This window comes from Pezoporus flaviventris, unplaced genomic scaffold (genome assembly GCF_033815535.1).
Source record: "Pezoporus flaviventris isolate CSIRO_AGI_PZ_B2104156 unplaced genomic scaffold, CSIRO_AGI_Pfla_v1 ptg000066l, whole genome shotgun sequence".
In the NCBI taxonomy this organism is placed as follows: domain Eukaryota; kingdom Metazoa; phylum Chordata; class Aves; order Psittaciformes; family Psittacidae; genus Pezoporus; species Pezoporus flaviventris.
In genome coordinates, this window is record NW_026892614.1 from 10,646,054 (window position 1) to 10,664,785 (window position 18,732).

General features: G+C 37.2%; 1 protein-coding gene and 1 long non-coding RNA gene across 6 annotated transcripts in view; one reads left to right on the top strand and one right to left on the bottom strand.

Moving 5' to 3' along the window:
- RYR2 (ryanodine receptor 2) overlaps positions 1 to 18,732 on the bottom strand; it is a 380,332-nt gene that overhangs the window by 347,380 nt on the left and 14,220 nt on the right. The gene's annotated exons all lie outside the window — the stretch shown is intronic.
- On the top strand, positions 4,232 to 5,726 carry LOC133278679 (uncharacterized). Its single transcript, XR_009746643.1, has 2 exons — positions 4,232 to 4,524; positions 4,721 to 5,726. It is a non-coding gene; the product is annotated as an uncharacterized LOC133278679 (long non-coding RNA).

Consider the following 18,732-nt stretch of genomic DNA (forward strand, 5'->3'; position numbering starts at 1 on the left):
ATTAAAACCAAAATAGAGGTAAGTAAAATGATTTTAGAGGGCCACAGATACCAGTGACAACAGCTTTCTTGCTCTGAAATAGTTTTCAAGGTTTCTTGCACATTTTGTAAAAATAATATTCCTAAGTAAAAAAATAATTCTTTTTACTATGAAAATCTCAATGATTTTTAACAAGCAGTAAACATTCAACATCCAGTCCACTGTTTTAAGTTCCTGACCATTTTTGGATGCAACGCTAGGGAATGTAAGTGCCTTTGTTTCTGATTAAAACTCTTTAAAAAGGAAATAAAAATCTTAATTCCAAACCAAATATATTTAGGTGAAATCAGGATACAGGGAACAGCAAAGTCCAGTAACAATGAGAAGATGGTCTTATTGTCCCAGCACTCTGTTTATCTGCTCAATAATTCTAAACCTGAAAATGTAATACTACCTAGGAAAAACATACTAGAATAACAATTTCCTACATACTCAAAAAAACTGTGATAGGGATGGCATGTGAATTAATATTAATCCTTACTATCCTACATATAGGATAGAATTTGAGTTCTAGTTTAATGAGATAAATCTTTCAGTTACCTAATTTTTACAACTTGGTCAGAACAGAAATCAGTGAAGCAGAAGCTATCTGAAAATTCTGCCAGAAAAATAACACCAGCTTGCTAAAGTACCCATTCTCACAAGACGTCCTGCAGATCTTTCCGCTGCTAGCAGCAGTAGCAGCTTTTCTCCTTCAGTACTCTCTTAGAGCCTGCATAGCCAGCTGGACTCAAACCTGGGACAGAAATGGGCAGTAAATCAAGGGACCTGCTACACTTAACAGGAGGGTGAGTTATTGTCTAGCAGTTGCCAGTGCTAAAGAACAGATGGGAATTACAGAACCTAGTTTTCTCCATAAAACACTATCACACATCACAGGAAGGGAGTTTTGCTTTTAGAGTCCCTCCTGGGTTAACCAGAAACTAAGAGTTTGTTTTTGGTTTTTTTTTGGTTTTGTTTTGGTTTTTTGTGGTGTAAAAATACCATCTGAACAAGTAAAATAACAATTCAAAAGCTATTTATCATGGAGGGGTTTTCTCCTATTATGACTTGGACAAAGAAACCTATCTCAGCTGTCAATTTCATAAGACAGTTCACTTCTTACTCTGTGGTAAGCCATAACTTTTCCTCAGTTCTGCTTTATTATTATCTCATCCTTACCTTTAGTGTAGTCAATCTATTCTCTACAATGTGAATTGCAAGCTCTAAAAAACAGTAAGTACACCTTTTTCTTTTTTTTTTTCCTTCCTCCTTTTAAATGAATCCGCTAGCCCAAACAGGGCCCACATCTTCCGCTGAGGTTCCCAGCATTTACCATATTAGAGACAGTAATTCTCCCCACGTTCCAGATGGCAAGTGTCCAAATGACAGCCAAAGTCCTTTTATCCAGCACACTAGGGTGACTGTAACAACACTCTTGGGAAGCGTTTCCTGAAAAATGTTGAGAAATTGGCAGACGGGACAAGATTTTAAGACTAACTTTTTGACATGAGTCAATTTGGAAGAATTAGAGCTGCTGTGACAGCAAACTGTCTGGAGGCAAAGAATTTCTCAAAATCTATTCCAAGACAGCATAACTAGCCATGAATCTGTGGAAATACATTAATTGAATCTATACCATCTCCTAAATTGCCCTGATGTTTTGGGTTTTGTTTTGGTTTTTCTTCCCCTGGTACTGTTACAGAATAAACAGCACAAGAGCTTTTAAAATTGGCAGTTTTGTTTTACACACCTAGGAGGAAAACCTAAGGTAAGTGTATAGAAAGAATGCCTCTGCGACTTACTGTTTAACCTATCAATCTGTCATCCAGCATAAACAGATATTTGTCTGCACTAGAATGGTGGGAGTAGAAAAGAAACTATGGTTAAAAAAAAAATTTTATATATATATATATATATTTCTAAGGCAGTCACTTAGAAAAGTACATCATGGATCGAAGAGGTAAAGCCTTCGATTCAAATCCATTTTGCTTACTTAGCTCCCCTGTAACACAAATTTGGGCTGTATGTTCCTGAAGATGGCAAGCACCATCAAAAGGAACAACGCAAAGAGACCCTACCCAAAAGTACACCTAATGGTTCTGTTTTTCCACAGCTAAAATCTCACTTAGCACTCATTACAGATTTGCATGCATCCCTGGTGGTCTGTTGCTCCACAAATCAGCAAATGTATTTTCTATATCCTTTATGCAGTTTTTAATCCTAATCTGTGTTAGAAATAAAATTGATAACTTTATTATGTCAGTCATGCTAGATACTAACAGAAATATCTTAAATGTTAATTTTATTCATCCATCATACTATTTCTTAGAAAACATAGAACAAAGTCTGCCTCTGAAAACAGGAGACAGTCTGCATATACTTTTGCAGCAAATGTGTAACTTCCTTTAGTAAGTACAAAGCCCGCCACAGTTTAAAAATGCAGAACAATTTACCTGTTTTGACATAGTGCAAGTATAACCTGTTGGAACTTTTTTTCTTTCTGTGAGGGCTATAAACCTAGCTGCTGGGTGCATACCTTATAATAAGTTTTTACATAATCACAGTATAATAAAGCTTGGAAAGGACCTTAAGATCATCTAGTTTCAACCCCCCTGCCATGAGGAGGGACACTTGCCACTAGACCAGGTTGCTCAAGGCCGCATCCAACCTACCCTTGAACACTGCCAGGAAATTATAATATTAGAAAATGTTAATGATTTTCTAGTACAGGGGATGTACAATACAAGGCACACTCTCCTGACCTGACAGCAGTGTAGGTAATTGTATAAAAAGGTATAAATCTTAGGTCTCTGTTATCTTGCACCCTGCATTATATAATTTACACATGTACAAAATAAGCAGAAACTCTATACTGCACTTAGTCTACCCTTTTTGCATGTGCTAATGCCTGCAGCAAGGTGAAAGGGAGTAAAAGAAATAAAAATCACATATACATTGCCAAATATACATGGAGATGCAATTCTGGTTAAGTTTCTTTATTTCTCTGGAAGGGGGGTTGGAACTAGATGACCTTAAGGTCCTTTCCAACCCTAACTATTCTATCATTCTAAATTGAGCTACTGAACACTTTGTATGTTAGCCATTGTAAAGAGAATGTGGAATCTACCTACAATTGAACACACAACTTAAAAAGGCATGAAGAAAAAGACCACAGATAAGACAGCACAAACGAAAGCCCCAGACCAATGCATTAGCACTGAATTAACTAAAGGCAAGAGAAAGGGCAAATAGCTTCTGATCTTATTCTAGAAACAGGGCCAAACTGTGCCCTATAGCTGTAATTGCTATGGACTACTCTGTATGTGTACAATTACCGTAGCATTAGATAATTCCCTCTGGATTTTTCCCAATTAGTATCACTGCAGCCTTTGTTTCATATAGACTCGGATTACAAAGTAGCTGTTAATAATTTCATGAGTAAATATCTTCCCCCCTACAGAATAAGGCCTTGTAAGAGTGCATATAATGAAAGATGTTCAACAGTTTGTTTCACCTCTGCTTTTTAGTACATGCCCTGACACCTTGTCATCTTTATTGCACACCACTTCATTCCACCCGCCAGCAGATCTCATACCCTGTCAGGTGCTCTCTCTATAAGACACAGCACTCCAGCACCTCATTGCCTCACAGGCATTGAAGAATCCCATGCAGAAGCCCTCCAAGGTAAAATGTCATCTCCTTAACTTTAAAACAGGAACTAAAATACTAAGACCAACTGAAGGTCAAAAGGACCAACTAATTTTGATTGCCCAACACACACAGCCTGGGAGCAGCACTCTTCGAATATTTACAATTCAGTAACATGTTCAAAACACATTCAACACTAGATTCTGTTGCACCTTTGAGCACTCAGCAGTTCTCCCAATGAGACTCCCAAGGTTCAGATAATTCACAATAGATAGTCAAAACACAACCATTTTTGAAGAGTTGGTCCAAAGTTGCTCAGTGTTACACAGAAGTGGTGGAAAAGTGGCAGCTATAGACACCTAGCCTAAGGGTGCACAGCTCTGAAACTCCCACTCTCCAGGCCAGCCTGCCAATCAAAACACTCAAAAACTTAAGACACCCTAAAGACAGGCATGTAAGACACGATCTGGTGCAATTTTATTTTTAAAAGCAAAGAATGAAATCCAACATTCCAAACTTTATATTTATTCCAATTTTTTTATTTTGAGAACAGGGCTATTTCCCAAGCAGGCTACTGAGTTGGTCTGATGGCAAAGCAAGCTATTGGATAAACTTATGCAAGTCATTTTCTTTTGAATTTGAACATATGCAACTATAGGTTGTGCAACCAGGAATGCAAAGTTACAAAACTACTATGAATTTTCATTTTGGCTGCGGGGTGGGGAGAATTACTTACGAGTTTTTACACAACCATACTTGACTTTTAATATAAATTGAATTGCGGACCAATATATTCAAACATGGACAGAAGGACTTAAAAGACAAATTCTAAGAGCTCTCAGGCAAGCTTCATAGGTGGTGAGGCACTGGAATAGGTTGCCCAGGGAGGTTGTGAATGCTCCATCCCTGGCAGCATTCAAGACCAGGTTGGACAAGGCCTTGGGTGATATGGTTTAGTGTGAGGTGTCCCTGCCCGTAGCAGGGGGGTTGGAACTTGATAATCTTAAGGTCCTTTCCAACCCTAACTATTCTATGATTCTATGATTCATAGACATGCAGACAGAAAGGCAAGTTTATCAGGATCATTCATGCACTCACTGATGTTTTTAAAACTGAACAAAAAACACCATGCATCAATTTGGTGCAGGATGGGAGCACCGAATTTTCATTTTTACACTGTGGACTTGGGATACCTGAGGGCTGATAAACAGAAATTTACAACTTTGGAAGTTTTGGGTTTAAAGACAGAGAGAACTCAAATCAATACTGCCACTCTTGAATTCAGTGGTGTCTTAGCAAACACAATATCCTCAAACACTACAGAGGCCAAGTCCAGACAATACAGCCTACACGCTCCTCTACTCCTCTCACAGCAGTTGTATTGAGATCATCAATAAACTTTCCAAATAGATTCAGGACCCTGAAATTAAATTGTTGAAAATCTTCCATTTCAATTAATCAGTCAGACTTGAAGTCAAATTGAAGACAGACAATTAAAGGAAAAGCGCTCAGCTGAGGGCTTTTAATCATACTTGGTCAGGAATTATTAAAAATGTTGTAGTGTTATTAGTCCTCATTTCTTACAGCCAGGTATTAATAAGATGAATCATAATAAACACCTAACACCTATTTAAACAGGTAATGCTTTTCATTATGAAAAGAATAACAAATCCCTTAAAGTGACACTGCAGTTATCAGGGGCACCCATGCTAATTTATACAGAGTACTTCACAGAACATTTTAGCAGCCTGGGGCCATAATGACATAGATAGTTTCATATTCTCAAGGGGTTTTCTGAGAAATTTGGTAGATTTAAGAATGGATCAAACTTTGGAATCAAATTTGACCAATAACAGTCCTTGTTGTGGTATATCTGCCTCCTCGATTCTTGTCATCAAGGAGCTCAACAGTGGAAAATCCAGCCTCAGAACAGGGTATATTTCACCATCATACCCAACAATAACACCTGGAAACGAAACAAACACAGCCCAAGGTGCACCCAGGTATGTTTGGAAAGTAGTCTTAATTTTCTTGGTTTAATATTCATTCACAGAAGGGGGGGGGGGGGGTAAAAAAGAAAAAAAAAGAGAAGAAAACCACCACAGTGCCATCCTTGCTTATGTCAGTACCTGACCTGACAAACCCTAACACAGCTAACTACTGCAAACAAAAACCTGAATTCAGAAGGAAAACAGAAGGTCTGGATTTTTATCCAGCTGGGTGGGAAAAAGCCACACCAAGCCTATCCTTCACTGAAACTCTCTGCAAGCAGTGCTAGACAGCACTGGCTTGTCACTTAAGCAAAGGCCCTTTCCAATGAAGAGACATGTCTTGTCTTTTCTTTTTTTTAGACAGAAGCAGCACTTAACATAGCACATTTACATTTAACCTAGAAGCTTCAGTAAAACAGGTGTTGGCAACACCGGCAGCAAAGAGATTTAAATCACTTCAAGCATGGTGATGCCTTAGCATCTTGAGAAACAGCAAAGGGGTGCTGTGATAATGCTAACATTTCCTAAAATTTGAAGTTGTTTTAAAAACTAAAAATACATTCAGAAGCACACTCATTTCAATCTACTTCTCAAGCCCTACCTTAGCTTAATTAACCAATGAACACTCAAAGACTGTATTTGATGTGTGTATTTTAAATCACCACAATTTCACATGAACATATGCAGGCACCTTATTTTAAGTTGGTCCATAAAGAAAGACTGCATATACACCCCACCACAATACACACTACGTATTTTTCTTCCCAGCTGAAAAAAACAAGAATAACTCATCTACTTCAGGTATCTTCACACTGAAATGAACTACGCAAGATTGCCATTAGCCACGCAACTGCAGAAGACAAATCTTCAGTGTAAATAAATAGAATAAATAATACATGGATTAAGAGTTAAGATTTAATAACAGTCAAAATATACACTGCAAGACAGACTCCAATAATCTTGCTATTTGTGCTCCTCAAAATTGAGAATTTAAGCATTTTCCACTCTTTCCTCCATTAACATTCACTGCTGTGGGATATTCTGCAGTCAGGCTTGCTTGCGATATTACAGATCAAGATCAACACCACAGGCTTCTACAGTAGATGATCTATTGTTGCACTGATGTGCAGGATGAGTACCTTTTGACTTGTTCGTCTCAGTGCACTGCAAAACCCACGTGAAGTTTAGTTTGCTTAGTCACACAACTAAAATAACCTACAGTTTATATTTTATTACGCTACATAACCCAAACTGCTGTGTTTAAACATTCAGACATCTGCAAAGATACATTCTACACCAGAAAAGTCACATGACTTTATTCAGCTAAAAAACACATACTGGATTTTTCTGAAATGCTTAAACAGTAACTTACTCATTCCAGGTAAACAGAAAATGTAAACAACCTGAGAGAAAACCCAGGGTAAAAAAAGAAGAAACACAACATCACTCATACTGATAAGTCAAAATGGATTTCGTATTTAATCCCTTGCCAGTAAGTGAGCATTTAAAATGAATTAAAGAATAATCAGTGATCCTTATTTGAGAAAAAAGAATTACAATAAAACTAGAAATAAATCATTACTGAATTACCTGAGGAAACTGCAAATTTAGTTAACACAATAAAAGATTAAATTTGGGATGCAGACAGACACACACAACCCCCCCCAAAATATGCCCCAAACCCAAAATGTTATTTTTAACTAGATCGAAACAAGACGATTATAAAGGAGAAACTACCTCCACAAAAAAATCCTGAGATAGAAAATATTTACTGAAAGCAGCTGAGATATACATATTGAGAAAGGTTATGGGAAATGACTATGTCTACTTGAAAGCAATTTATGGTGAAACCACTGCACAGGCAATGTTGCCTCCACACAGACGAAAAATTAAACTTGAGAAAGGTAGGAATTAGACTGCTGTCATACATCACAAAAGGAGTGCAAGCATTTGTAGTATTGTAAGTTATGAATGCATTCTAAATTAATCTTTTGATAATTGTATATTACTAGAGGACATATTAGGGGACAAAAGTCATAGGAAAAAAGAACATGGGTTTTAACTGTGAGGGTAAATAGCCAGTGGATTATACTGTCAAAAAAACTGCTAATTCAGGACCGACTATTAGCTGCTATGGGATTTTGGCTTTGCTTTTGAAGAGACATGACACAGCATAATTATGCATTGGAGGATTTGGTGTAGTCATCAAATATTTAACCTCAGACACCCAAGATGATCTCTCACAGAAGAGTGGAATCAGTGGGCAAAACTTTTGTGGTAACAGGGGAAGACAGACCAAAGAGCTGCAGTGGGCTCTTCGATGCACAGAAACCACAGCTGAATCTCTAGTGTGCCTCGGTTCAAAGACGTGTGCTATGGCACTTTCAAAAAGAGTGAAATGCTCCTGTCAAGAGACAATATGTGCAGTTCAGGGAGTGCAGTAATGTCAAAGTCTGTTTACCATCACCACTTTTAGACAGCTCTTACATATTCAGGATCTGACTCTAAAAAAAATGGTAGGTACAGCTGCCAGCAAAAATCAGTGAGAGCCTTCACCATCAGGCAGCTCTAGGAATATCTTCATCTCAGAGCAGATAGCACAGCAAAAGCCTTCTTCGTGGGAAATTGTTTCCATCAAAGTTACAAAACGCAAGTCTCTCAGGTGTCTGGTTGAGCAATCTTGAGATACTTGGTTCAGTTCAGTGTAGTATGTCAAAATCTGCTCGAGTTATTAGATTGTGCTACCATAAAGAAAAACTGAACTGCATTGAATAGCACAGGCCTGGTCAAACCAGAAAAACAGATCATTAAAGACTGTAATTTTGTACTGACTTCCATTCATTCATGCAACAATCTTCCCCTCAGTTCAGTACAGACAATGCGATCAATACTTGTGATTGCTTCTCTGCTTCTTATGCAAGGGGCACTGCAAGGGAACACAGGGAGGCATTTTCACAAGACAAAATGGTGGGCAAGAATACCACTAGCAGCAATGAGCAAAAAGGCAACTAATGAGAATTTCTAGGGAAACAGTTTGTTCCTACCCGCATTTTTACAGGTTCACGTATGGGGATGGTTTCACATGAGAAATGGCATTTATTTCTTTATTAGTAAAAGCTACTTCCTCAAAATCACCCCTTCTCAATAGTCACTTTGTCCCTGATCAAATGACACCGCTCACTATTTTCCACAGAAGCAGCAGCAATTTAATGTGGAATTCATGCCTATCTTCTTGAAAACTTGCCAAACCTTTAAGTACAGCAGACACCATTTGGGAATTAAGTATTTATTTCTTATCAAAAGTTATTGGTTAAATGGAGCAATAATGTAAATTCATCATTCTCCTTATTAGCCTAAGGATGGGAGAAATACATCTAGCAGGGTGGAGGGGAGTACTCATGATCCCTCAGAGACACACGCATCCCATTTACAGCAAATACACAGCCCAGTGGCTGCTTCATATAATAATAACAAAGATAATGAATTATCCATTTTGATGTCAGAGAAGAAAGAAGTATTTATTTTTTTTATTTTTTTTTTAAACCCAAAACCTCAAAATCACAGTATCACCCTCAAGGCCAAACTAAAAGATTTTTCCGCTCACATACTTGTATCTGCTGTTTGGGGTTTTGGTTTGGTTTTTTGTGTAGGTTGGTGGGTTTTTTTTCGTTGGTTGGTTTGGTTTTAATTTTTCTTTTTAAACAAATTGCAACTACTGGAATTAAAAAAGGTATCTTCCACTTCAAAGATTTAGTTTGAACACTAGCATTTATTAGTTACTGCTTTCCAGCACTCAAAGACAAGATGCCTTTGGATTTACTGCAAAACAGATCTAGACATGCTTAAAGAGATTTTACTCTTTAAAGGATGCTGAATAGATTTTACTGCCTTACCAATAAAACTTTCGACTGTAAATTTGTCCTCTGACCAGATTAAAGGGCGTGCATTTAGCTGTGGCATACCACAGACTGCCTGTCCCCTCGCAGCACTGCATAATCCATGACCAGTTCCCCATTTGCTCTGAGCACTTACACATGCGTGAAGGGCAGAATCTGAATCACTCCTTATCTGGCCAGTCCTCACCATAGCGGTATACCAGGGGATGGATCTCTTCTGCACTGGAAAATAGACAGCTTATGCAGCAATGGAAGATCACATCTCATAGGTCCATCTGGCCGCAGTTCCTGCCCATGACTATCTGATCACAGTTGCTGTTGACTTCTTAGGCTTTCCTGCCAAAAAGAGATGCATACCACAACTCCAGAAGCTTTCTTCAGCTACCACATCTCACTCTCGAATATATGAGAACAGCAACATTACAAAGGAGCAAAGGGGAGAGTCAGAAACTCAGTCACATCTCAACTTTTTTGTCAAAATTTGCTGTTGCAAAGCTGGGAAAAAGATTTAAAAAAAAAAAACACAAACAAAAAACCCACTTTTTTAAATTAAAAAGACTTCCTTGTCTATTAATACTGAACCTTTTGCATAAGCCTACAAAAAAAAATTATTACAGTGCCATAACTAGGGATCATCAATTAGAAGTTGCACACAGCAGCTTCAAAACAAACAGAAAGTGATACTTCCCCATAAAACATACACCCAACATGGAACTCAAGCTGCTACCAAAATCAGTATCACCAGGCCCAAGACAAGGCCACAAATCACTGCAGGCTGACATCACGCAGCAGAGAAAGTATATTCTTGTCCCCATCCCTTGCTGTTATGGACCACTACTGGAAATAAAATACTTAGCTAAATGGACCCCTTGGTCTTCAGTTATTCCTTCAGTTAAAGTTCTTATATAATTTATAGCAAAAAAAATAAATACAACACACAAAGGCACAGCAATTACGGATAAAAGCAGTCTAGTCTACTTCACTGGGAGCACTGATGCAGAACACAGTGGAAGATACACAGATTTTGGAAACATGCTGTTAGCAAGGGCTGAAGTCTGACAACAGCCTTTCTTTTAAGACAGCAAGCACTGCTTTAGCCTGGAATTTTTATTTCCCAACTAAGATAAAATTAAATCTGACATTAAATCATAAAAGCGCAGTCTTGTGTGATTTCTTTTAACTATCCCTTTTAAGGCATCATTTGCATATTTTAAGACCATAGAAGGGGAAAGCATATATCCACAGATGTAATACAGGGCCTGACCGCAAACAAAAAACAACCCAAACAGCAGGCAAGACCAGTAAGAGTAACTGGATACAGGTTTTATCACCATTTTTACAGTCTTTCCATCACCTGAAGTGAACTAAATACTTGGGCAACCTTATGTAAGGCTATGAGTCATCTTTAAGTATGCTCTTGCATACTAAATAACCTGAAAAACAGTCGGTACTTCATGCTGAATGTCATCCCTGTTTTGCTTAAATCTTCAGATTCCATCTTTGTATAGTATTTCTGCTCATTTTAGAAACTGTATTACAGGTTCCATATCTTTGCTTCTGTTTGCCTTTTTTATTCACCAGTACATATCGGCAGTTTAGGTAAGTCATTAAATCAAGGAAAAATGCCTGGTCTTGGTTCTCACTGGACTTAACCACAAACCTAAAAATCATCTTCCATTGTTCTTCCAACAGAGTAATACCTGACAAGATACGTGTGTACTTACTTAACTAGGAAAGGAAACACAAATGATATTGCTAGAATAGTATTCTTTCACTTTACTGAAACAAAAGCAGGAAATCTTGACCTATGCGCAGCATACTAGAGGTAGCTTCCACAGAAAAGAAAAAAAGAAAATCCACTGTGTTAAACTATCAAATGCTTTCCTTACTCAAGTTTCCAACTACAAATTCACTGCTTTACCAGAACACAAAGCAAAACCACTTTTATGGTCTTATTAATTCATTGCTTTTTCATTATTTTCACCTGTACAGACAAATCAGAGGCAAAAGAAAAACAAACAAAACACCAACCCTGCACAAACCCACCACACTGAATTCTCAGTGTTTCCACAGAACAGACATTTCTAGAATAATAAACAAATTCTGAGGGTTAATTACGTTCACTTGAAATATTTCATTCAAAATTTCCTGCAATACCAATAATATACTGACGTTCAGGGAGGGAATCTAACAGCTAACTGCAATTTAGGATTTCAGATGCAAATTAAGAGTTTAAATTATGTTAGCATTAAGGACCCTTCTATCTCATTGCATTTGTCTTCAGGACTAAGGATGGTAGTACTCTCTCATAGCAAATTGCAATATGCTTTGACTCCTCATCCAAAAGATGCCTGGTATTTACTTAACAGTTACAAATAACATTTAAATAAGCTCACTTTAAAGCACAAATAAAAGCTGCACCAATCACTTAGTACATATGCAACACAGAACGACAAAACAAATCAATGCACATGAAACAAAACACATCTCTTGTGCACAGAAGAAAGAGTTAAGAGTTAAAAACTACATTCAAAGCCAACTTGCATCTCCTTGGAAACATTCTCTGACAATTCCTGTATTTATTTAATTCTAATTCCAACTTCTTTTTAGGCCCTTCAGGAGGCCATGAACCATATTAGCCTAGGTTCCTTCTAATTGACATGGAGAACCATTTGGAATCAAAACAAATTATGTATGGCAACATATATCCATAAAGGTTATACAGATACCAAACTTCAGGTTTTGCAATACATGACTATAGTGGACTTACAGCTTATCCATTAACACTTGAAACTTGGGACAGTTCAACAGACAAATTAATTGGTGCTTCTGCTCACTTTTAACAAAACACACTATTCAAATACTAGTTTATGTGAGGATCTGCACACTCACACACCACTCAGTGAAAGCGATCTCAACACTTTCAAGTCTCCATGATGCATGTTTTACAGTTATTACTTGGCTATACAGTTACTTAGAATAATTGTTGTGTCCTCCGCCATTTTCTCCTTTAAGGATAGCTTCTCAAAAAGAACTTCTTCCTGGTCTTTTTATTCTGATATGTCCATGACCACAGGAAACATATGTATACTACTTTAAGTACTACTAGTATAGTCCAGGCAGGATTTCAAATCAAACAGGCATTCACAATTTACAACTTCCAGTTCAGTAACTGCAACTTTTTTCCCCCCTCAAACTACCCTATTATTAGCAGTATTATGCATTTTGTACAGAGACTTTTTCACATATTTCTGATACAGAACATCAGTTAAGTTGCAAATAAAGTCACCTTTTTTTGTCCGGTCTTCTGTCCATTAAGCCTTGAGTCTGTGCACTGACTTTCAGTATCCTCCCACATAACGCCCATATTACACGTTCTCATCCTCAACAGCATAGCACTGCAAGTCTCTATATTCTAAGTTATCATTGAGTCTAGAGGAGCCCAGAACGGACCCCAAGACATCCCCTGTGTCCCTGGGCACATCATTTCCCTGTCCCTTCATCTCATCTCAATGTTTCTTCATCTCCTCTATGGGGAGTTTATGCTCTCTCAGGCAGGAACCGCAACTTGCTGTGCTTTGTACAGTAGCACAACAGCACCCTCGCCTCAGCTCAGCCCTCCAGGCACTATGTAATACAATCAATAATAATAATTAATTTTGTCCTTTGTTTCCTCTTGTACCCGCAGCTGTGATCTTTCCTCTAATATATGCATATACATTGTAGCTCCCCAGGTTTTGTCTCACTACCAAAGACACACATTCCTCCAGGCTCCTCAGACCTAGCTAGAGTATCTTATCCAGTTCTTCAAGAAAAACATAGTAATTGGATCTCTTTCTTCAAGTTCAATCCCAAAATTCATCTCCTTCAGGTATACTTTTGTTGCTAATCTAAGGCACAGTACACTATTTCAAACCCATAGGTTAAGGAAGTAAAATACAAATGTTATATAGAAAATTGTATTTTCCATTTGTATATATTATGTCTTATCAAACTGAAAGGTAACAAAAGGTACCAGTCTGTATATGCAGCAGATCCCTCACTACAGACTGGGACCTCAGACAACAGTTAAAATTATTTCAATAGATTCCGACTGACATTAAACACAGGAAAATGCTCAGCAAAAACATCCATGTTCTTTCATCCATACTCGTACACACACACCCACACAAGCAGTCAAGAGTCCAACGAAGCCAGAGCTCTTCTGGCGAGACAGACCTCAAATCAAAATTAGTGTTTTCTTGCCAGCACCAGTCATAAGCAGGTTTTTTGTGTCAGTCACTTCAGTACTGCAGTACCTAGCATTAGGCAGAAAAGACAAGTCTTTACCATATAACCATTCCCAACATGGCCTTTTAGAAGCTCCTGCTATGGATGGCTCTCACACAGCTGACATGTAAAGGTGAAGAAAAGTCAGGCAACTTGTGCCATTTTTGAGTACAGACACTATGCTCCAAGAAAAACTAAATGAAATTTAGGTTAAACCACAGGCAGGCTGTCTACACTAGCACATCACATCACTGCCACTTGGTCACTACCACCAAGGCAGCACCACATAAGCAGCATTAGAACATCTTATCAAGATGTTAATGTCTTAGTATTACATCTAGCACTGAAACAGTGCCATGTACAGTCAGATTCGTGAAGTTAGAACTTGTCTGACAGTTCAGTGACCCCATCCTTAGTCAGGAAATGCTGACAAAAGAAATGCTTTAGTTTGAGAGATCAAACTGTAAAAAAAACTTTCCTGTCTGCAGTTTAAAAGTCAGATTCTAATGGCTCATGAGTTGAACTTACACCATTCACACAGTGTAGGAAAATTCAGCTTTGCAAATGCAAAGTAATGCAATATTTCTTTGCAAATGTTTGCATTTCTCCAAATATTTCTTTGCAAAAATTGCAACATTTCTCTAAAATCAAAGCTGATCTCATATTTTAAGTTTTATATCTTCCAATCCACAGAGATTTGCAGAAATTCTTCTTGTTCATTATGGCCAAACTGTGCTTTCTAATCACTGACATTGATAAAGATTTTACATTAAATATTTTTCCCCTCACACTGAACTGTCCCCTGAAGTGACATATAGCAGTTAGATAGTGTTCTTGAAAAACTATTTTCTTTTAAATTTAAAAGAGTATAATACAGCTTTATATTCTCTATGAAGAATGAGCACAACCAGACCTGAAGAGGAACACAAAACAAAAAAGAAAAAAAATGCGGGGGGGGATGAAAGAAGCTTCATAATGAGAAATAATTTTTTCTTTCTCTCTCATATTCTTTCTGCAAAAGAAAAAAAAAAAAGGAAAAAGAAAAAAAACTAAGAAAAAAAAAACCACATGCCAAAAGGTCTTCTATTTCACCACCCAATGTCCAGAATTGGAATAAGGGAGATTTTAAACCAACTGCATTTGAATTCAAATTCTAAAAGAGTACTCAAGTTATTGACCATTTCAAATCTAAATATGAATGACTTCTCTTTACAAAGCTCTTCCAAAGGGCTTTATTATGGAAAAAATCCTGCAGTCACGGTATATAGTTCTGTTCACGCTGTCTTAGACAGCTCATGCTGTCTTGCCTGGACCAATGTAAGTATTTTTTTATCTCTCTAGGTGGACAAACACTGGAACAAAGGAACAAATTGCCCTGAGATGCTTAGAGCTCTGCATCTCTGGAGATATTCAGAAGCTAGACAGATTAGATGATCTTGAGAGGTCTCTTGTGACCTCAATGATTCTGTGAGAAATCAAAAAAAGTGCTAAGCATTGCATTAATAATTTCAACTCTTCGGGCTGCATTAATCACCAAGAAAACCCCAGTTCAATTAAAACACCTGCTCAGTGCCCAGGAGCACCCAAAATCACCAGGAAAACAATGGTGGTTATAATTAATTTAGACTTTACATTTTTGATCAATTGGTCTCCAGGCAATATACAGCAAAAAGAATGCAACTTCATCTTCAGGTTGTAGATGGAAATCTGGATATGAGTGCACATACTCATTCACATTTTAACAAATCCAGTTTTAGCAGCAGAAGTAGAAGATACAGTGACTTTAGTTTAGCTGAGTTTTTTTTTATACTAAGACAGATCTGAGGGTTGTTTTATTTTCCAACAACACCATACTTCAGCTTCCTCTTCAGAGGTTGAATTTTCAGAAATCAGAGGCCGCATCCCCTTAGCCAATGAGTTGTCAACTAGATGACGCTCTCTCCCTGGAAATAAAAACATATTTTGTGATAGGACCTTCATTATCTTCACTCATAATCACCAATACTCATGGAGGTGCTTCCTACAAAGATTCATAACCGAGTATCAGGATAGAGGGGCAAAGATTAAACTGATTAAATATTTCAAAGATCTTGGATTTCTTAAGCTACAAGTAGCCTGAATCTGTAATGCTTGTTCCACAGTTATCCTTATAACCTCTCCATAGCTAAAAAAAAGTGGCACTTAATTTTTCACAGTTGTCTGTACTCCACTACCTTGCAAGCCCTCCCATCAGATTTCCCTCCACCTGATTTAGAAACCGGAGAGAAAAATGAAAAATGGAATATTTGTAGTTTAAAAATCAATCCATATTCAAGTGATGTAGTTAGAGGCAGTCAGAAATGATCACATTTTTCATGTTTTACAGTTCTGTTCTAGGAAGAAAAAAAAAAATTTACCTTTTCATTCTTCATCTTGCAAGCTCCATGACTAAAAAAACTGCATGATTCATTCCCTCTGTTTAGCCCAGTTTGCCAACTAAACTGTGCCAGCTGAGCTGTGCAGCTAATGCACTGAAATGTGCTAGAACAATGCATTAGAATTTCTAATGCCAAGTCTGACAAACAGAAAAACGAGGGGGGCGATGATAAGCAAAGATTAAAAAATAAGGACAAAAAAAGTTCATTAAAACTATCAAGATGTTTGATAAGTACCCTTAAGCATCCTTAGTAACCTAATAAACAACCCCAAACAACATCCCCCCAAAACAACAAAAAATCCCAAACAAACTGCAATCTACAAATAGTTCTTCTCTGTAAGAGAAGTCTTCAATTCAAAACAATATTGAAGAGGAGGGTTCCACACTGCAAGCTATACCACAGTTTCATAGATGTCATATTGACTAATTGTGTGGGAAAGATCCTTCTATCAGCCAATCTTTAATAACACTCCATTTGGTCCCTTGATCATCTCCAAATCTCATAACAGCAGCTCCTTTCAACTCCCAGAGTCAGTTCATGAGCATCATATTGCGATCCATCAATTACAACGATACTTTCAATTCACACATCCCTGAATTTCAAAAGATCATGATGGACTTTGTGCACATTTCAACTACAAAGGCTTCCTCTCCACAATTATTAATATTCTGCAACTTAATGGGCTTAATCACAACGCACTTCTTTTTATTCTGTTTGCTTCTACTACTGGTGAAATACTGCCTGAACATACAGCATGTGAAAATCCAATCCTTGGCATAAATGACTGAATCTGAAAATCTAACATGCAAATAACAGCTAAGAGAGCCAGCTATCATCTCTAGATAGGATATTAAAAGAACACTACTGAAATAACAGAAGTTACACAACCAACACCTAGTGAATTCCGACTGACTACATTTTCTTATTTCAATTCCCTTACATATCCAATGAAAGAAATAGAGCTTGGCTAGTAGGTATTAACTCAGGATCTTCTGTTAGCACTGAAGTAAAAGGTTCAGGCCCAGCCGAATATGCCAAAAAAATTGCCAGGTACAATGAGAACTGCCTTCCATAGACCAGAGGGTTAAATTAGAGAAACATAATCCATTCCAGACCAGCTTTCTTTTGTTGCCCAGAAATTGAAACTAGTGTAATCAAAAGCCAATGAGAAATTCATTTCTCCTGGAAGTCAGCACCAAACCTTGGCAGCCCAATTCTTATCTCTTTCCTACCTTGCAAGATAGAAGGGAGTGACAAATGTCTTCTCCAACACAGTTTCCCTCACCTTATTAGGAGTGGAAGAAATAGTTGCTTTGGACTACCTTCCATACCGTTAAGTATTCAACTCCACATAAATTCTTTTGTGTCCTCAGACCCCGACTTTACAACAGCTTTCAGCAACACTTGTCAAGTCTTTAAGAATTATTGTATTCTACTGTGTTCCTTACTGAGGAATACAAATTACAAACTAGAGCTTGCTTTCCCACCTTGGGGGAAGGGGGGAGAGAGCCAAACCTCCCAAAAAACAGAATTTCCCAGGACAAAGTAAAGGTTTAGTGCCCATCTGCCTGAATTTAAAAAAAAAAAAAAAAGAAAAAAAGAAAAACCAAATCAAAGGTTGACTGCAAAAAAAAACCAAAAAGTCACAAGAATGTTAGAAAACATAAATTAAGTAAAATATAAAAGCAGCTTCCATCTCCTATATAATAAATATTACAATGTTGAGCATTTCAAAATAATTATTTACCCACAGCCAGAAAAAAAAGTTGGATTTTAAAAAATACAGTTTATCAGAAAACTACAATGAGTTTCTGATTTTTACAGGACTCTTACCTCTTAAGGTTATAAAATCTTCAATAAGAAAATATATTTTATTTTAAAAGAATACTAAATCCAAATCAAGAGATACATTAACCTTTACTTCAGCAAAAGCTGGACCAATGGAACAAAACAATGTATACCAGTAGATCAGTTTTAAGAGAGGACAAGAGGTTATTTACAGAGTCTTCCATTTTTCATCTTTTTCAAGACTAAAGGACTACTGTTTAGGGATTACCCCTCCAACTCTTCATTAAGAGAAAGAGATGCTTTTTGGAAGAATTTAAAGTTTGAATGTTTGTTTCAAATCCAGACGGGATAGTTTAGACACACCAAAAAAAAACAATAAAAACAAACATATAAATCCCTATAAAGTCAAGAACAACCATGAATCAGCAACAAGAAAAACGGAGAAGAAAAGCAAATAATGTGTATTTTCCAGCAAGTTTCAAGATCTGTAATTTTCTTTCTTCATTTTGATCCTAATTAACTCCTATAAGGAAGGAATAAGAAGGAAAAAAAAAAGGCAAGTAAACGTAGTCAGAAGATTGTGCCATCATTTGTAATGATTTGTTTCCAAAAATAGAGAAGTCTCTGGACAAGACAACTGGAAAGCAACAACTACTGTAGAATAAAACATATGAAAGAGTGCACACAATGTTTGGTTCCATG